At 44.5% G+C, this 20289-nt stretch overlaps 1 long non-coding RNA gene across 1 annotated transcript in view; it reads right to left on the reverse strand.

Annotated features, from left to right (window-relative positions):
* LOC114597070 (uncharacterized) overlaps positions 1-19354 on the reverse strand; it is a 66641-nt gene extending 47287 nt beyond the window's left edge. The window contains exons 1-2 of the long non-coding RNA XR_003706694.2: positions 19171-19354; positions 903-1027 (exon numbers count right to left, since the gene is read on the reverse strand). This is a non-coding gene — a long non-coding RNA (uncharacterized LOC114597070). The remainder of the gene's footprint in view (positions 1-902; positions 1028-19170) is intronic.
* Positions 19355-20289: the final 935 nt, after the last annotated feature.

Here is a 20289-nt window from a genome sequence, read left to right on the forward strand (position 1 = left end):
GATAAATGATATACAGTGGTACCTCAGGTTAAGTGCTAAATTCGTTCCGGAGGTCCGTTCTTAACCTGAAACTGTTCTTAACCTGAAGCACCACTTTAGCTAATGGGGCCTCCTGCTGCCGCTGCACCGCCGGAGCACGATTTCTGTTCTCATCCTGAAGCAAAGTTCTTAACCTGAAGCACTATTTCTGGGTTAGCGGAGTCTGTAACCTGAAGCGTATGTAACCCAAGGTACCGCTGTATATCCTAAAGACCCCACAGTCCCTGCTGTGCCTCATTTTTCCAAAAGGAATCACAGACCCTGGGCAAGCACCTGGAACTTCCTGGAACCTCGCACTGCTGTGGACATTGGGGTGGCATGTAACAATAGAATCTGGGACAGCTTAGAAGCAGCCTTTGGTAGTTCAGCTTTCCCCATAGCTGCTTCCCCCCTTTCCCCCCTTAACTTGGTATGTTTTGGAAAGTATGAGAAAGCTGGAAAGGAGGGAAGCTGCCAGATGAGAGGGCTGGGGCCAAGCATTACAAGCCAAGGTGAAATGTCAAGAGGGGTTGTGCCTGGCTTGTAATGGTTAGGGGATTTCCAAACTGGGTGAATTCCTTGCTGTTCTCGCCCCACACCCCAATTCCGAAAGCTTTCTCCATCCTTGGATCTGTGTCCTAGAAGATTATCTACAGCTGGCTTTGAATTTACAAATAGCTGCATCAGTCTGAAGGCGGAATTTCAGCGGTGAATCGGGGTCTTGCTTAAGACTTGGATCCAAAGTCTGTCTCCCTCTCCCTCTCTGCCCCTGCAAGCTGCTTATGAAGGAAAATGAATATTTAAGTAGCTAACAATCCCGCGCTTCATCCTTTTGTTACTTGGAATTTGCTTTGAAGTTAAAAGGAATGTTGGCATCATCTTACTGAGTGTTGCTTCTTGCCGTCTGGACTCGCCTTGGAAGTTAACACTCATGTTGGACAGCAATCTGTTGACTCGCTGGTAAGTTTAGATGGAAAACGGACGCTGATGAAAAACCCATCCTTCTCTCCTATGCACAAAAACGGTACAAAAGTCACAAGGCACTACGTAAGGCCTCAACGCGACCCTTCTCACATTAAGAAAGGTAAAGAATAGAAAGAGCAATAGCAGCAAACAAATAAGCAAAGTTATGAGAGAAGAGGAAATTTCAGAACTACGAATCTGCCTATTCTTCATTACTGTTTCTCAGTTAAAAGTTAACTAGAATAAAAAGAACAAAAACCCTGGGCCTTATCTGCACTATACATTTAAAGCCAGAACACTTTAAACAGCCACGATTTCCCCAAAGCATCCTGGGAATTGTAGTTTGGTAAGGACGCAGGTGGCGCTGTGGGTTAAACCACAGAGCCTAGGACTTGCTGATCGGAAGGTCGGCGGTTCGAATCCCCGCGACGGGGTGAGCTCCCGTTGCTCAGTCCCTGCTCCTGCCAACCTAGCAGTTTGAAAGCACGTCAAAGTGCAAGTAGATAAATAGGTACTGCTCCAGTGGGAAGGTAAACGGCATTTCCGTGCGCTGCTCTGGTTCACCAGAAGTGGCTTAGTCATGCTGGCCACATGACCCGGAAGCTGTCCGCTGGCTCCCTCCGCCAATAAAGCGAGATGAGCACCGCAACCCCAGAGTTGGTCACGACTGGACCAAATAGTCAGGGGTCCCTTTACCTTTACCTTTACCTAAGGGTGCCGAGAGTTGACAGGGGAGCCCTATTCTCCTACAGATGAACCAGTAGTGGAAGGACTTTCAGGGTACCTCTGGTGAGATACCAAAGAACTTGAGACTTCCTCATAACAGAGCCCTGGAGATAGTGAACTGTTCCACTTGACCTTAAAAAGCAAACAGTTTTGATAGCGCTTAGTACATTTTTAACTACCAGTTAATAAACGCATTAATAAAATTCTGATCCCAAGCAGAAGTTTATTTCCTAACAATTTAAATGCTAATACTTGCATGCCGATATTCAAATATAAAACCTGAAACCATTTAGATGTTAATTAATGCACAACACCCATCCTATTTGTTGGCAATTCTCAGAAAACCTATTCCAATACTCAGGTTGTAATCTTTTTGTGGAGAGGATTCACTACATTAATACATAATCAAATGGTTGAATCCTTGCCTTTAAGGCAAAACTCTCCTGAATATTCATTGTGGGCCTGGGAATAGTGCCTCTATAACAGACAGCATTTTTGTACAGATGAGTGTTCCCTATCAGCTTGCATATGTCTGTGGGAGGACACCCCAATAATTATCTCCCTCATAATGAAATTATTCCAGTACATGTAGCTTGTAAGTTACATAGGCACGTGATTTTGTAACAACCATAAGGCAAAATCTCAGGTGTAAAACTAGCTTTGAAAAGCAAGGACAAGAGCCCAAGTTTTGAAATATTGCACTGAAGTTATTACAATATAAAGCGTTCTTAGCCACAGTTGCCTAATCCTTCTGTACACCCACTTACACTGCAGATGTGGGCTAAAACTGGATCACGTGGTTTGCAATAATTTAACTACCAGTTTGGGGTGTGGGTGGGTATGATTTTAGGCTTCTAAAACCCGTCCCTAGTCACTGTGTGACAGCAGCATTTGAGAAAGCATTGTGTGATAAATGTATTATACGTTACATATTTCCTTAGAATTGTTATGAATCAGTAGCTCATGGAGAGTGTGAGTGTGTGTTTTGAAGCTCACATAATTGTTATCAAGCATCATTATTGAGACTGCAACATGTCATGTCATACATATACAATATTTTTATAAATTAATTTAACATCAGCATTAACAGGCACTAGAACAAAATATTACAAACGCATTACTATCCAAAGAGTTTGTCATGATTAACATTATTACTGCCAATGCTGAAGGAATTAATAATGATTGCATTTATTATAAAGTGATACTGATGTAAGGGGGGAAATGTTTGTCCTAATTAAATTTTGGAAATCACTTTAGGGCTCTTCTAAAATGTGGTTGCTCAGTTTTATAGTAATTAATTCTGTGTGAAAAGTAGCTGGAGGGTTTTTTATGATGTCGATAAGACTATGGTTCACGATAAAGGTGTATTTCTCTCATGGTGATCACTGGGAACTGTGTGAAATCTGTTAACCTGTAATGTGTGAGTGTAACAGGTGTCCAAATTGTATGAGCTATGGGTGTGATTTTTACTCATATTTCTACTTGAAATTTGAGAGAGAGAGAGAGATGGTATCTGTCTGTCTTGAGGGACAATGGAATGTCCCTCTGGGGGTGAAATCAAACTGCTGTGTTAGCAAGTTTGGTCAGTGTGTATGGAGGCCCTGGGCTGCTTCGATGACAAGACCCTCACTGATGTGGGCCAAAGGAAAGCAGAGCAATACATTTGACACCAGGTTGGCTGCAGCAGTTGCTGGAAGGAGATGTACAAAGCAACATCCAACAATTTTAGGGACTCTGCTCCAGAATTGGTTATAATTAACCCCTTAGTCTTTTCTTCCCCCAAAGATATCCCACAATGCACCAGTTAGGATCTGAGCACTGGCGGAGAAAGGGGGGTGGTGGGGGCGGTCCGTCCTGGATGTCATCCCTGAGGGGGGATGACATTGCCATGGGTGGCGCCCCTCTGGGATGCTCACCACTGCCGCACCCCCCCGGGACACTCGGTGGTGGGGCACCCCCGTGGGTGGCTAGTCCTGCCCCCCAGTGCACAGCATGTGTGCCGCTCCAGGTGCCAGAGCAGCTAGCTCCGCCTCTGGATCAGTTTTCCTTCTTCTCGGTGGGCTAACTTCCCATGTTGACAAGTCCCACCTGCCCTTCACTTCCCTCTACAGCACATAGGTGGACAATCTACCTCCAAATGGTTTGCCTCGAGAACCAATCTGGACCCAGTGATCATGATCTGAAGCCCTTCTTCATGTGCCTCCTCCACGAGAGGTCTGGAGGTTGGCAACATGAGAACGGCCCTTTTCCACAGCAGCTCCCCAGGGAGGCCCGCCTGGCACCTTCATTTTGCTCCTTTAGGCACCAGGTGAAATTGTTCCTCTTCAACCAGGCCTTTGACTGATTAACACTCTATGTCCTTAAAAAAAAAAATTGGGGGGGGGTATTGTTTTGTTTTTGTTTTTATTATGCATTTAGTGCTTCGTTTTGTATTTTCATGCTGTGAACCTCCCTGAGCTCTTCGGGTGAAGGGTGATGTAAAAATTAAACAAACAAACAAATAAATACAGTGGTACCTCTGGTTAAGAACTTAATTCATTCCAGAGGTCCGTTCTTAACCTGAAACTGTTCTTAATCTGAGGTACCACTTTAGCTAATTGGGCCTCCCGCTGCCACCGTGCCACAGCCACACGATTTCTGTTCTCATCCTGAAGCAAAGTTCTAAACCCGAGGTACTATTTCTGGGTTAGTGGAGTCTGTAACCTGAAGCGTCTGTAACCTGAAGCATCTGTAACCTGAGGTACCACTGTACATTTTAAAATACCTTGTTTGGCCCTTAGCTGCTCTAGCTGGACAAGGAAGGAGCTGAAGTGCTGAAAGCAAAAGGCACTACAGTAGGGTTGCCATATTTCAAAAAGTGAAAATCCAGAGCTTTTTTTTTTTTTTTGCAAAATCTCAAAACTAAACCCCAAAATTCCACCCGGACACTATTTTTGGCAAACCAATCCCGGAAATTCCAGATTTATAGCGGACCTACACTACAGTGTTGACAAGGCCAGAGGCTTCCTATTGACTGCCAATTCCTGTCTGATCTCCTGAATCTGAAAAGAGTCCTGAAGTTTGAGTCCCCAGTTTGGTCACCAGGCAAATTCTCATTCTCAGGCTGCGATATTTCTGGATGAGACCCTGGAGCCTCTGACATTTAAGGTCAATTAAAGGGAAAATAAATAAATAAAGTGATACGGGTGTGCCTGGAAAAAGTTTGTATTTGTCCATTGTGAACGCAGCAACATGCTATCTCAAGGGAAATACCTCATTTTGCAGCGGAGAGAAATACATTAATTGCTTAGTTGTGGTATTTATACTGCCTTAGTCATAAGTCTTAACTCTCCATTAAACCGTATTTCCCCACACACCCCGAATTGAATAATATATTTAATAAAGACCCTTCAAGAGCCTCCAAGTTAAGGGAAAGTGTTGTCTCCCAGGAAAGGGAGCGAGATGGTAAACAGCTGAATTTCTGGGATACTTTATTACATGCTCGTTTGTCTGTGTGGTGGGCACGTGATGAACCGAAATGACTGGTTTCCCTGCAGAATGTACCACTGGGGATAGCATAATGCATGGAATGGCTCACGGTTTGTGTGTCTGATGGTAAAAATCAATGGTCTTCCTCATTGAAAGGTGCCCTCGGGGGGCAAGAGGCAGTGAATAGCTGATTAGTTTGTGTGCGCATGCTGGCAGATGATAAAGCAGCGCTGAAATCGGTCGTATGCCATAATAAAGTACCCGGCCCCATCTTTAAAGCTAGCGTGGACTTATGTCTCAGGGGAATATGCCTCCATTAACCAAAACCATGCAGTAACTCATCTTTAACCACAGTAAGAAAATGCCAGATAGCAGCGACTAATAATGATCTACTGGAGCAAAAAGCGAGAGACACAGAGAGAGGGAGACCAATCTGGATTGTGAGGCTTATTTCAGATCTGTGTTTGCATTTATTTATTTAATAAGTTTTCTTTCTTTTTCTTTTTCTAAAAAAAAAAAAAACAACCTCTTCCCTCCCACCTTGAAAGCCCCTAAGGGGCTCTCGAGGCAACTTTCAAACAATTAAAACAAGGAAAAACAAAAACAGCAATTTAACTGCATCCTAAAGATGTCTACTCAGACAGAAATCCCTCTGTGCTCTGCGGGATTTATAGTGCAATCCTATAACTGTATACTTAGAGAAACAAGCCCTGCTGAGTGCAGTGGACTTACTCGCAGGGAACATTGTATAGGATTACTACCTTGCTATCTAGTACGTGTGTTTGGGTTTGGAGCCCAAACCAGTTAAAGCACAGATTAAACCCGGTCCATAGTTTTACTAAGGTAGTCTGACTAAAGAATAGACAAGAGGCACTTAATTAATATTAGGGGTCTGTAGAGACCACAGTATTCACTTGGTACATGTAGTGTTTGCATGGGTCTCAGTCAATTTCAGATCCACTCTATATTGTTCTGATTCAGTTCCTTATTTGGGTACAAATCTGATCTTAATGGCTATAATGTTTGTTCTTTTCACGTTAGTGGATGAAATTTGCAGGCAAAGGAGGCCCTCCTGAGTAGATTAAACCTATTAAATTCCAGGCAGATCCATTAAGGGATTTTTGGGCAGGGAACCTTTCAATTTTTTTTTTAAAAAAACAAAAAGTCTTTAACTTTTATTTTTTTTGCCAGAATTGAATGCAAATTGCAGGCATCACCACTCCTTTAAGACAATAGAGCCTGCCAAATGTCAGAAGTCTAGCCACAGCAGTTCTGCAAGGACAGACTTTACCATTTTGGGGTGGGAAAATAAAAATCATATTCCCTCCCCTAGGTATTTTTTTTTTTTTTTGCCAATTCCTCTTCCCATTGGCAGCCCTGTCCTCCATATTTTCCCTGTTGTGACATGACCCCCAAAGTGCATAAACCCCATTAAACACCTTTAGGGTCAAGACGAAAATGTTCCTCTTCAACCAGGCCTTTGACTGACTAACATCCTATATACTTTTAAATGTGTTTGTGGGAGGGGGGGGGGGTTATTGGTTTGTTTTTCTTCTTCTTTTTATTATGCATTTTGTGTTTTTTATCTTGTGTTTTTATTTTGTGAACCACCGTGAAATCTATGGATAGAGGGCAGTATACAAATTGAATAAATAATAAAAATAATATGAATATGAACTTTTCAAATATGCAAGTAAGCTCCTGTCCAAGCAAGTCCTTGGATACTTGTTAGATGGAGATAGGTCCAGTGAGTGCAATCTCATCCCTACTCCGCCACATGTTCATTTGTACCCTTGATGACCAACTAACAGGGCCACAGACAGGAGCAGGCACCAATATTTTTGGGATTCATTCTGACCATTTTGCATATTTGGATGGTATCAAATTGTGACTCTTAGAATTGTAGAGTTGGAAGGGACCATGAGGGTCTCCTGGTCCAACCCCTTGCAATGCAGGAATCTCAACTAGATCAGCCATGGCAGATGGCCACCCAACCTCTGCTTTAAAACCTCCAAGGAAGGAGAGTCCACCACCTTCTGAGGGAGTCCATCCCACTGTCAAACAGCTCTTACCATCAGAAAGTTCTTCCTGGTGTTTAGTTGGAATTGACTTTCTTGTAACTTGAAGCCATTGGTTCAAGTCCTATCCTCTGGAGCAGGAGAAAAACAAGCTCGCTCCATCCTCCATGTGACAGCCCTTTAGATATTTGAAGGTGGCTGTCATGTCTCCTCTCAGTCTCCTCTTTTCCAGGCTAAATGTACCCAGCTCCCTCAACCGTTCCTCATAAGGCTTGGTTTCCAGACCCTTGGTCATCTTGGTCACCCTCCTCTGTACAGGTTCCATCCAGCTTGTCCACATTCTTCACAAATTGTGGTGCCCAGAACTGGACACAGTACTCCAGGTGTGATGCACTGATGGAAGGGTCTTTAATTTATTGGGACCTTCTGTCAGTAGGACAATGACAGAGCTCTCCCTCTGCACTACATCTTGTGATGTTCCAAAGGGTTCCCCAACCCTCTGGAGCAGAGTTTGGGGTGCATGGGGGACGGGGCTTCCAATGGCAAGAGGAATTGGTGAAGAATTGCCTCTCTCCTTGTAATCCCACAGAAGGATTACAAAGCCTTCCTCTAGTCTCTAAATATCTAATACATCTTTTGATATCTAATGACACTTGATCTCAATATTAGTACACGGCTCTAATTCCACGTTTAATATTTGGCTGTCAAAGTTTCATAGCAATTTGATACTTGACACACTTTTAACCAGCAGCACTCAAGTGTCAAATACAGAAGTCAGTTATCAGACGTCAATCGAAGATTTGGTGTCTATTTAGGATTTGTTATTTGATAATATTTGATGGTTGACACGCTATGGTATTTATTATTTGTCTGCAACTGACTGCTGGCACGAAGCAATGTTCCTTATCTGATAGCTGAGAGGAAATTACGATACTGTTTAACTGGTGGAGCAATCGTACCATTGGCTTAGTAGAGGAAAATGAAGGATCTGAATGTTCTCAAGCCCTGCAAGGCGCATGTTGGCAGGGCAGGAAGGAAGAGGGAGCAGCATTTTCTAATGCCCACCCCCAACCTAGGTCTTCTTCCAGTGACCATTTTATATTTTTTGTTTTCAACGGGAGGCAAAATACATATGCAGGCTCCAGGAATTTAATATGTCCCTGCTCCCTATTGCGTGCCCAGGCAGAGACACCCCCCGACCCCAGGTGACATCTGGGTGGAATAATGACTCGTGTGTTATGGGATTAAAATTGGCCACAACTTTATTAAACTTTCGGATGTAGGAAGACCTTGGCTTAGGCATTAGGCATTTATTCCTCCCAGTCCCTGGCCGGGGAACTGGGGCACATCAGGGTTAACCAACCTGTCTCCACCCACTTTTATGCTTAAAGAGCGGACCTTACCCTTACCTGGTCCGCTCCCCTGGCTCTGCCTCCCCAGTCATGATTGATTATTTGAACTGAGGTTTGGCGGGAACCTCAAGGTTCGCGACTTGGGGAGGTGGTCCAGGAGCGCTCTGCCGGGAATCACGTAGGATTGGGGGTGCTGCGCACGGGCACACAAAGGGCACACATGGGCACACACATCTTCATTTGATGTGGAGAGTGGTCATTTCAGGGTTGTGTTGGGAGAATTAGTCATGGTTTGGATGTAAACTTTCCCCCAAACTTTGCCTGGGATGCCTCCTATTTGACCTTGGCACACCCACCTTTCTTGTCTACTGGCATCAGAGCTCTGCCATTGGTAAGGTAAAAGCTATGGAGGCATTCATAGCAGCTGCAAAAGATCTTGCAAGGTCAATTCTTCCTGCCCAAGGGTGGACCACCATCTCCATCTTTGGAGAGGGAGTTTTGAAAACTCCTTTGACCCGTGCGACAACTTAGGATTTCTGCCTTAGTGGACCAATTAGTTTTCTGACCCTTGATCATCTTGGTTGCCCTCCTCTGCCCATGTTCCAGCTCATCAACACCCTTCTTAAATTGTGATGCCCAGAATTGGACACAGTATTTGACCAAGGCAGAACAGAGTGGTACTATTACTTCCCTTGATCTGGACACTATACTTTTTCAAGTTGCCTTAAGTCGTTTAATTATTAAGATGCTATTCTACTGGGTTTTTCCAGATTAATATTTCAATTGTTTTGGTTTCAAATTTGTATATATATTCAAAACTGCAAAACCACTTGGATATCTATTAAAAGGTGAGGCATAACTGTTAAATGGAAAATAATAATATTAGCACCTGGTAGTGTTTGTATACTGCATGCAATGGCACTGAATGATATCTTACACTGGACTTTCTGCAAACCTACATAAAGTTCAGAGAGGCAATAAGTCAAAATTATTCAAATTTGAGGGGAGGGCTATCGTGCTTCAGACTAAAATCCCTTATTTGGATGACAAAACTGGAAATTAATTTTGAATAGTGGTGAATGTTGTTTGAAGATGGTGATCCTCCTGGAATCAGCCAGTCAAGTAATTGTTTCACCTTGATTCCAAGGAAAGGCAGCCGTACCAGGAGAAGGTAACCAGCTTTTCATAGATGGTGTTGGGAACCAATTATCACCCAGATTTTCTCAACTTCCACTTTTGCATGAAGTCAAAATCCAAACCGTAAATAGATTCTGAAGTTCTGAGTAAAAAGCACAGGATTTTAAAATAAGTTTTAGCCTTTCTTATTTGCCAGTCTGACAGCGCACAAAGCTTGGCTACAAGATTTGGGTCTTAGCCTTAAAAAAGAAAAAAAGGGGGAATTTGTAACACTCAAATGCCAACATTGAGGCCATCTATTAAAGGCAGAACTGAGCCAGGATTTTGTGTGTGTGTGTGTGATTTGCTTCACATTTAGAGATCAAAGTAGGAATGCTTGAGGAATTTGTTCATTGCCGAGTCTGAGCTAAACTGACCTGATCTACCCCTCCTGAATTAATGTATGGATCACAATGCTGCGGTCCATGGGATTTTGCATCTCTCTGAAATTTGCACTTCTCTGAATTATCACAATGCATATAACATACATGTTTTAGATAATATACATTTAGGAACAGGGCCAATGAGTGCAGGGAAGCTGGAAGAAACTACTGGGGCCCAATGGTCTGAAAGCGAGCCCGAGGCCTGACTATCTTGCATTTATGTCATTCGTAACAATATATATATATATATTCCATATTCAACACACACACACAGTTCTGAATAGAGGCTTGCGAACTTGTGCTGCAAACCAGAACTTTTCCAAATATTTTCAGCGCTATACAAACATTCACTTCTGTGCTTTGACAGTATGGCAGCACAGTCTCCTCTTATTGTGTGTAGCCACATTTGCATGTTTTTGTAAGTGAAGGCTGTGCCAACACAACACAGTGTTATATGCATGAAAATATTTTTAGCTAGTCCGCCCTTGCTGAGGGATCCTAAACAACTTTTTTCGTCATGTCTTCGACCTGCTCTTGGCGTCCCTGTTTAGAAATGTATACTGTGAGGGAAAATACATCTCGAAATGCACATTTTCTGAGAAATGTGTCCAAAACTATGTATTTTTCAAATAATATTTTGTATTAGTTTTCAATTACAATCCAATAGTAGCCTAATCATAACAATACCAATTTATAATACAATTATTAATACCAAATGTTCAAATACAAAATATATAATTTAGATAAAGTGGCATGTTAGATTTGATGGTTTGATTGTTTTCTTTAAATCTTACAAAATCTTATTAATTTCCATTACATTCTAGTCATAATAATAATAATAAACAACTGTGATATTAATAACTTCTATTCGTGACAACACATTAAATGATTTATAAAACCACAAGTGATGAACTCAAACTATATCCTTGTTCTTCCTGTGTGTGGCAATTATTCTGTCTGTGGTGTCTCCTTCTAACAGGATGCAATGGACTTAACAATGAACACATGCAGAACTGACTTGGACTGCAGTGAAACCAATCCACCTATTCCTAGACCAAAGTAGATGAGAAACCCTTCTCTTGCCCATTTCCCTCCTCCATTGGGGCTGCTATCACTCATGTGAGACATGATCACATGACCCGGTCTACCCTTGCAGACTTTCCATGCACTACAGATATGATGTAGCCCCTTCCCACTAGGAACAGGATACCAGGACATCTCCACTATCCTTTGATTTAGGGAGTCATCAATACATCAGATGGGGACGTGGGTGGCGCTGTGGTCTAAACCACTGAGGCTCTTGGGCTTGCCAATCAGAAGGTTGGCGGTTAGAACCCCCATCCCATGATGGAGTCAGCTCCCATTGTTCTGTCACAGCTCCTGCCAACCTAGCAGTTCGAAAGCATATCAGTGCAAGTAGATAAATAGGTACCACTGCGGTGGGAAGGTAAACAGCTTTTCCGTGTGCTCTGGCTTCCGCCACGGTGTTTTGTTGCACCAGAAGTGGTTTAGTCCTGCTGCCCACATGACCCAGAAACCGGTCTGTGGACAAACGCCGGCTCCCTCAGCCTGAAAGCGAGATGAACACTGCAACCCCATAGTTGCCTTTGACTGGACTTAACCGTCCAGGGGTCCTTTACCTTTACCTTACATCAGCAGCCACTACAAGAACCCCTTCCCTAATCTCAGACCTCCTTGCATGTCCAGCAATGAACACCCCTTATGAGGAGGAAAGGGATGAAGACAATTGACATGCTGGACAGGTTTGGGAGCACGAGGACAAAGAAATGAATGTTGCAGGCCCAAAGGGGAGTCACACCTACTACAACTGCTGCACACACCTTCCTGCACACCTGGGCTTTTTGCTAGTAATAGCAGCCGTAACCATGGGCCCTCATCTAAGCCATCCTGATGCCCAGAGGGAGCGAATGAATGAATGAATGAGATCTCCTCTGGCACAACTCCAGACTCCTTGTGGAAATTAACTGGCTTCACAAAGGCATTATGAATAATTGAACGTCAAGGCAGCCTCTTCCCTCTGAAAACAATAAGGTAAGGCTGAGGCATTTGTAGGGCAGCGTGGAAAACATACTGCAGTCTCTCCCATGCTGTTTCCAGGATGAGCATAAATAAGGAATATTGGCTGCCAAGGCTCACAGTCTCCTACACTTGTGCAGCAGAAACATTCGGGGTGGGGGGGGAATGAAATCCCCTCCCTATGTTAAATTCATGCATAATTACTAGGAAAGCTTCTCTTTCTCTCTCTCTTTCTTTTTAAAACTGCATTTCAGAGGAGCATTTTGACCAAATATAATATTGGAGCCCATCTTTATCAAACATTCATGTGTTGTGTGAGAGATAAAAACAGGAATCCATAATTCATATGGCAGAGTGTATTACCAAGTGCGAATGAGAGGCTGAATTTAAATGAGGGAGGCCTGAACAATATATTTCTGGGAGGCATCATCTTCAATCATCTGCATTATCCACCAGATTTCTTTTCCAGAATAGTAAATCTCATATATATATATATATATATATATATATATATATATATATATATGGGTTAGTGAGAGTGTGTGTATGTAAATACGTATACACAGGCATAAACATGCACCCAGAAACAAGACACACCCAAAGGTAGACCACCCTGCAATTCAATCACAAAGACATATATTAAAGACATGGACACACACACACACAGGGGGAGAGAGAGAGAGAGCGAGAGAGAGAGATGCCAACATGATTTTCTTGGCCCAGGGCATTATATTTACAGCGGGCCCTCTACCCCACTTGCAAAAGAGACTGGTTTGCATAAAAATTGCATATGCTCTCTGTCATATGCAAATGTCTGTCCCCTTTTGCAGATGGAGTAGAGGCCCCCAAAATAAATCAGTGGCCACACACACATGTAATAAGACACATACAACGTGAGCAGCTGAAGCTTTTCTCATTATTGATTTACATGCTAGAAATGGCTTAACCTGTTGAATTTTTGCCAGGCGGCACCAGAGCCTTGCTGTTCCCCAGTGCCAACCCTGAACCATGCAAAGGACACACTTCCCACGAGTTGTCAATCCGTTTTGTCGCTGCAGGTCTTTTCATCGATTGATCTCAAGCTGTGGCAATACTGCCTTCCAAACCAAGAGCAGGCGCTGAAGGGCTCAAAAGAGATTTTCAGATTTACATCAGCCCTGCTCAGATGCTTGTGCATGGATAAAGTCGAGATTTAAATTGTTGAAAGCAAGCGGTGCATCCACTTGCTGCGGTTATTTATTAATATTGAATAATAATTACAGCAACGTTACTGGCATAGGTCAAACAAATCCCCCTTTTGCTTGGAAGCTTTGACATGAATATGCCCATTTAAGTCTTTATACCAGCAGCAACAAGCCACTCCTAAGAGAACACTCATATTTTGCATTGGCATGCTGGCTTGGGCCAATGGGAATTGTCGTCTAAGACATCCAAAGGTTGACAAAAGCTGATCTAGTCCAGTACCCTGTGTCCAAAAGTAACCTAAAAGGTGCTTCCTGAAAGCCTCCATGAAGGCAACCATCTCCACCCTCCAGCACCTGGTATTTAGAGGGAGGTTTTGTCCCGCTATCCTTCTTTCTAATAGTGAATGCAAAAGGTCAAGTGCCTGAGCTCCCCTCCCTTAAATATCTGGTTTCTCTTTCTCCTCCCCCTGCCTTTTGTACCCCTTTCCCTTTCCTAGCCATCTTATCTTTGTTTAGAATGTGTGTGTGCCAAGATTGCTGTCCGCAACAGAATAATGGTACAGAATCTACTCCTTGATGTGCTTTGTTACACTATATTCTTATTCTTATTCCTACAACTCCAGCTGCTACGACATTACGCACTGTGCAAAGTGCCATGTGGATCTCAGTGCCGAAAGGCTACCCAGCCACAACAGACTTGGATTTCTAGGCCGAGCATAAAGCTACGAAAACTTTTGGGTTTGGAGTGTCCGTTCTTCTGCTGTGGCCTTAATGAGAGCAGCACTCAGAGCTGGCGCTCCATTATATATTCCATCTGCATCTATGCTGGCTTATTGAAGCCTAATAAACCTTCCCCTCCTACATAATTACTTTTGAAATTCAATGTTGTGTTGCCCCAGTCCACACCCTTCTCCCCGTTACACTCTTGCACACACATTTCCCCCCTTTTGTAATTAAAATGGAAAAATCTGTGCATTAGTTTTCTTTACACATTATACAATAACAGAGAAATTAATTAAGAGGTCTATATTTCTATTTCAAGGTTCAAATGTTTTCAATGAGTAGAACGTGCTCTGGAAAATCTGCAGCATCAGCTGAGCCGCTTGCTTTCCAAATGCAATCAGCAAGCCCTCTTCTTCCCGTGATTACTGTAAGTGGATGTGATTCGCCAACAGATCCTGAAGTTCAGCAGAGCTCCAAACCAAAGTCATCTTTGGATGTCAGGTACTGGCCATCTCTGGCTTCCTGGGAATCTAGTCAGGGTGATTTACATCAGTGGTGCCATGCACTTATACTTCCATGTTTATTTGCGACTATGAGTTTTGGTGCATGATTAATACTCACCATAATACATTAAGTACCACAATCCCCTGCAAAAGCAGTCATGCAATGCCTCCAAAGGAATAGTGGTACCTCAGGTTACATACGCCTCAGGTTACATACGCCTCAGGTTACTTACGCTTCAGGTTACAGACTCCGCTAACCCATAAATAGTGCTTCAGGTTAAGAACTTTGCTTCAGGATGAGAACAGAAATCGTGCTCTGGCAGCGCGGTGGCAGCAGGAGGCCCCATTAGCTAAAGTGGTCTTCAGGTTAAGAACCATTTCAGGTTAAGAACGGACCTCCAGAATGAATTAAGCACTTAACCCGAGGTACCAATGTAGTTGTGTGTGTGTGTGTGTGTGTGTGTGTGTGTGTGCTCCCTGTTCTTTCATTTTGAAGATGAGCCACCTAACATCACAGTAGCATCAGGTGATTGGCAGGGGTGGTGAGTGATGATGCTCAGGACCAGCCTTCTTGCTGGATTCTATTCCTCACCCCCTGAAAGAACTAGGAATAGGAGTGGGTTAGGTCAAAATTGGATTGCCTGAGATATAAATCCTGATCCAGGTAATGCTCTGAATGTATGGGGGCTAAAAATGGGGAAAGACAAGCCCCTGTCCCCATGACTCCTTGCATGCCAGCTCTGGGAGGGAATATCTGGAGAGGGATGCCTTGTTAGGACTCCTGATGGCAGGGAGGTTTCTAAAGGTGTGTAGCTGAATGCGCTTAAGGATTCACTTTCAGACCTTCCCCTGGGACACAAGATATGAAACAGGGGCTTGTGTGCACCACCCTCCCCCCTCTGTTCACTTTGAACACCGGAGGAGGGCTATTAGAGATGCTCACTAGGGATCACCTTGTCAACAAAGGCCCATATAGTTAAAGCTATGGTTTTCCCAGTAGTGATGTATGGAAGTGAGAGATGGACCATAAAGAAGGCTGATCACCAAAGAATTGATGCTTTTGAATTATGGTGCTGGAGGAGACTCTTGAGAGTCCCATGGACTGCAAGAAGATCAAACCCATCCATTCTGAAGGAAATCAGCCCTGAGTGCTCACTGGAAGGACAGATTCTGAAGCTGAGGCTCCAATACTTTGGCCACCTCCTGAGAAGAGAAGATTCCCTGGAAAAGACCCTGATGTTGGGAAAGATGGAGGGCACAAGAAGAAGGGGACGGCGGAGGATGAGATGGATGGACAGTGTTCTCGAAGCTACCAGCATGAGTTTGACCAAATTGCGGGAAGCAGTGGAAGACAGGAGTGCCTGGCATGCTCTGGTCCATGGGCTCATTAAGAGTCGGACATGACTAAACGACTAAACAACAAAGGGATCAAAGATAATGCAGTACATTGATATTTATTACAAATCTCAAGAGAGGCCATGCTTTGTTTTCTTTTCCACACTGAGGCATCAGACACAGTTTGGCTGCTCCCACGAACAGGTCAGACGTGGGTTTAGGGGAGCACGACTGGTTCAGTTGCACTGGGCGTGGAGCCTCAGGGGCCCCACAACTATGATGTAGAGTAGAAAGCAAGAGGCGATGGGGCGAGCGCCAAATTTTGGCATTGCACACAGCAATAATCTGTCCCATTCCCCAGCACTTTAAGGCTTTATACCTTTTGCACTGGGTAAAAGCCCTGGAGAGGAGGGGACTCAGGCAGCTGCAGGGAGCAGGGGACTTTGGGCAACTGATTTTCATGGAGGAAGAGCTCCGGGAATGAGTTCCTATGCTCACGAGGCCTGGAACATAAGGAGACTGTGTTTTTGCTAACTCCATATTTGAAATGCATGATTACGGAACAGCAGTGCTTCTGTGGCACCATCGTTCCCAATGGAAGAGAAATTGGCTGCATTAAGTGCGGGACTGGAATCGTTTTCCTTCTGGCTTGTTTTGGTAGGGGTGTTGTTGGGGAACTGGGAAAGCAATGGCGTTTTCAGACCTGTGTATTTCTCAAGTCTACCCATGGCATGCCTCCAGTCTGCCCCCTGCTGCACAAAGTCCAGGGTCAGTAGCGCAAAGGCCATGGATGTTCTCATGGGGGGCAGGGAAGAGGCATCTCTCTCTTCACTGTCAGAGAGGGAGACCCGATGTTTCCTAGGGGTCCTGGTTGCAGGGTTAGTGGCAGACCAGCCCCTCTCTCTTAGCCTTACTCTCCCCATCTACAAGTGGAGACAGTAATGTGTCCTACCTCACTGTGCCCTTGTTACATGTGAATTGCTTTGAACTCTCTCTAGATCAGTGTTTTTCAACCACTGTTCCACGGCACACTAGATGTTGCCTGGTGTGCCGTGGGAAAAATTGAAAAATTCGAAAGATTTTAAAAAACAAATAAATGTCAAATTTTCGCCCACTAGGCGGGAGCCGGACTGTGTCCTGGGTATGGGGGGGTTGACCCCACCCTCGGCCAGCAGGGGCACCGATTGGCGCTCCTCAGGGGGACACCCTCCACTTTTCTGATGTCCGGACTGTGATTGGTCCAGACTCCAGCCTGGACCTATCACAGTAGGACATCATCTTCCGACTTCCTTCCCGCCTGAGCACAGTGTGCGCAGCAGCGGAGAGAAGAAGACGTCGCGACTCGAGTCACCAGGAGGACCGGAGCAGGAGGAGACGGACGGAGACCAGGACTCGGCGGGAGTCGGCACTGCAGAGAGACCGCATCCTGATCCAGACCAGGCCGCAGGTGCAGCGTGAGGTGAGGAGGTCATCTGGAACCAGTCGGTCACGGCCGGGTCTCGGAAGAGAGACGAGTGAGTCCAGCCCTGTGCAGCAGCAGCAGCCCGGTAAGTTTATATATAGTCAATATAGGCACAGAGTTAAATTTTTTAACACTTTCTAATGGTGGTGTGCCTCATGATTTTTTTCATGAAACAAGTGTGCCTTTGCCCCAAAAAGGTTGAAAAACACTGCTCTAGATGGTGTCATCATTATGTACAGAAAATGCTAAAGCTGCTCTAGGAATAAATAATTTTGGGGGGAGGGGGAAACAGTGTTAACAACACCTGTCTCTAGAAAAAGACAGGTGTGCCGAACCCCTGATTGCCCATTTGCATTTCCTCTAATAATGACAATAAATTTATTTTTCATCTGCTGTTGGGGGTGGGGGTGGGGTGGAAACGGGCTCTTTAAAAGACTGATCACTTTCAGACACTCTATGGCAAACAGCAAGATTCGCACTGAATCCTTTTACAGCATTACTCCTGACAGCTTACAACCCAGACTATTAAACATTCATCAATAAAAATTTAACATCCCATCTTCTCTTTGATATCCTCAACTGCTCGCTACGGAAGACAACAAGGCTTTCCACAGCTCAGTGTGATGGCAGGACATCAAAGCAGCCTCCGCAGCTAGCCCACTTCGAACTGTTTCGTGTGTTTAGAAAGTGGAGTTGTCACTTGGGATCACAGAGAGTAACGCAAAAGCTTTTGCGCCGGCTCGTCTGTATCTATAATCCATCATCCCAAGGCATCTGGCGTGCCCATATTGTGCCTGTGCTGTGACTTGCAAAACTTGTTTCTCGTGATAACCATCCTGCAGTCAATCTTGCAGCAGCAGGGGGGGAATAAACGAGCCGGGCTCCTCTCCCACCTGCCCGCCTCCTTAAGGGTTAAGAGCAGGACCAGAAGCGATGCTGAAACACAGGAGCGCTGGTGAAAATGGCAACGCACAAAGTGATGTCATTACACTGGGTGGCTTCTGATTGCTGCTCCACGTCATTGATTGCTGCCGGGAGAGAGGAGCAAAGTGTTCGATTTGTTTGTGTGCTTCAAAGATTACTATACTTGCTGGATAGCTCAGTTAGTTAGAGTGTGGTGCTGATAATGCCAAGGTTGTAGGTTTCATCCCTGTATGAGACAGCTGCATATTCTCACTTTGCAGAGGGGTGGACTAGATGATCCTCCGGATTCTTTCCAACTCAACAATTCTACGATTCTATTATCCTTCTTTCATCTGTGCACATGCACAAGATTTTTTCCCAAATGAGATTCCCCCCCCCCCAAGTGAGACCTGTAGGTATAGGGTGGTATACAAATTTAGCCAATACTCCAAATGAACAACTGTGCCAGCATATTTTTATATTTTTATATCTAGCATCTGAGAATAGGTCTACTATTTCAGGTAGGCTGGGTGATGGTGAGGCTTAGGTTGACCTGGCCTCTGAGAAACTTGTAATCCAGATTCCCCCCTCTGTTGTTTGCTGATCAGAAGGTTGGTGGTTAGAATCCCCATGGTGGAGTGAGCTCCCATTGTTCTGTCACAGCTCCTGCCAACCTAGCAGTTTGAAAGCATATCAGTGCGAGTAGATAAATAGGTACCACTGTGGCGGGAAGGTAAACAGCTTTTCCGTGTGCTCTGGCTTCCGTCATGGTGTTTTGTTGCGCCAGAAGCGGTTTAGTCCTGCTGCTCACATGACCCAGGGAGCGGACAAACGTCAGCTCCCTCAGCCTGAAAGCGCGGTGAGCACTGCAATCCTATAGTTCCCTTTGACTGGACTTAACTGTCCAGGGGTACTTTACCTTATTTCAGTGAATAGATGTGCAGCCCATCTACAAGTAGACCTGGTATCCAGATGATACATGGCCACCAACCATTGAAATCTTCAGTTCTTTCCCCAACACCTTTCATCTTCTGCAGCCCTTAATTAATCCCACTGCTGTTACAATCATTTCCGCAGCAACCCCTCCTTCCGACAGCACTGCATTTCCCCAAAACAACAACAGCAACATCCATCAATACACCAGATAACTATAGTGGAGTATATTTCAGCACTGAAATGTATAACAGTACTCGGACTACCCCTCTTCCCCCAGCAAAATAGGTATAACAGCAAACCTGGGGTTGTTCTGCAGGGCTCTCATCTTTAAGCCATAGTTCCACCTCCTGTGGTACGGGTAAAATAAGAATGAACTTTAGCTCTCTTGGCACTGAAGGGACAAGATACCCAAATCCTGTCTGAAATCACCCCAGGCTCCAATAATCAACCAGGCCTCAAAACTGTCCAAAACTCCTTTTGTCTTCTAAAAATCCAAAACAGCTTTTCCCTGCTCTTCTCTGCTTTTCTCACAAGATGCTGTGGCAAAAGGCAAAATGTTACTTTTAAAGGCTAATGAATAGGCTCTGTTCATAGCAGGCCTGAGAAACGAATCTTATCTCATTCGGTTGCAACATCTTGGACATGCTGAACCACCAGGGCTCCTCGACTCACCCCCTCGGCTTCTCATTCCCCCTTTCCTGGGAAGGGCGCCAAGAGTCCAATAGTCCCAAGACAGCTTTCTGTTCATGCTCAGAGGAACTCATGGGCAGGACTCCAGAGGGAGGAGAAAGGAGGAGGGAACTGGAAAGGGGTATATATGCTTGTGCACATGACTGTGAACTTTGTGCATGCTTTTTGTGACTTATCACACTTGCTCCTTCTACCAGTTCATGGATGGTAGAAATAAAACCTTTTTCTCCGAAACTATTCCTTGAGTGTCTGTTGACTCCCACTTCCCTTTCCCAGGCATAATATTTTTCCCACCCAAGGGCAAAGCCTCATAAGGCTACAGCACTGGTAGGGCAATTGTGAAAATGTTTTCCTATTGGCTCTTTCCTTTCCTTTTGTCTTCCTACTGGCTCATCACTCCAGGAGATTTTCT

Source organism: Podarcis muralis, chromosome 6 (genome assembly GCF_964188315.1).
Source record: "Podarcis muralis chromosome 6, rPodMur119.hap1.1, whole genome shotgun sequence".
NCBI classification, from domain to species: domain Eukaryota; kingdom Metazoa; phylum Chordata; class Lepidosauria; order Squamata; family Lacertidae; genus Podarcis; species Podarcis muralis.